Source organism: Ovis canadensis, chromosome 10 (genome assembly GCF_042477335.2).
Source record: "Ovis canadensis isolate MfBH-ARS-UI-01 breed Bighorn chromosome 10, ARS-UI_OviCan_v2, whole genome shotgun sequence".
Lineage (NCBI taxonomy): Eukaryota > Metazoa > Chordata > Mammalia > Artiodactyla > Bovidae > Ovis > Ovis canadensis.
This window is the reverse complement of record NC_091254.1, coordinates 75,833,154-75,833,737: the sequence shown is the minus strand read 5'-3', so window position 1 is coordinate 75,833,737 and position 584 is coordinate 75,833,154. Positions and strand designations below refer to the sequence as shown.

Here is a 584-nt window from a genome sequence, read left to right as displayed (position 1 = left end):
TTGTAAATTGCTTTGGGTAGTATACTCATTTTCACTATATTGATTCTTCCAATCCATGAACATGGTATATTTCTCCATCTATTAGTGTCCTCTTTGATTTCTTTCATCAGTGTTTTATAGTTTTCTATATATAGGTCTTTAGTTTCTTTAGGTAGATATATTCCTAAGTATTTTATTCTTTTTGTTGCAATGGTGAATGGAATTGTTTCCAAAAATATGGAATGCTTCACGAATTTGCGTGTCATCCTTGCGCAGGGGCCATGCTAATCTTCTCTGTATCGTTCCAATTTTAGTATATGTGCTGCCGAAGCGAGCACCTCATTGGATTTTAATAAGAAGATTATTTTTTTCAGTACAGAATTCATTATAGTCTTATATATTAAAAAAATACTTTCAAAGTCCAAATACTTGAGCAACTTTTGTTTTTTCCATACAGTTCATAAAGGAAAATAAATTTTATTAACATTCTACTTTAATTTTTGACGCATACATATACACCTTCATCACTGAATGAATGAATCAAAATATTGAAGTGTCAAAGCACAAACACATCACACAAATAATTGTAAGTAATTCTGTGCTTT

At 30.1% G+C, this 584-nt stretch overlaps 1 non-coding gene across 1 annotated transcript; it reads right to left on the bottom strand.

The window, feature by feature from the left end:
* Positions 1–210: 210 nt before the first annotated feature.
* Positions 211–317, bottom strand: LOC138446999 (U6 spliceosomal RNA). The gene has a single exon (XR_011259636.1). It is a non-coding gene; the product is annotated as a U6 spliceosomal RNA (small nuclear RNA).
* Positions 318–584: the final 267 nt, after the last annotated feature.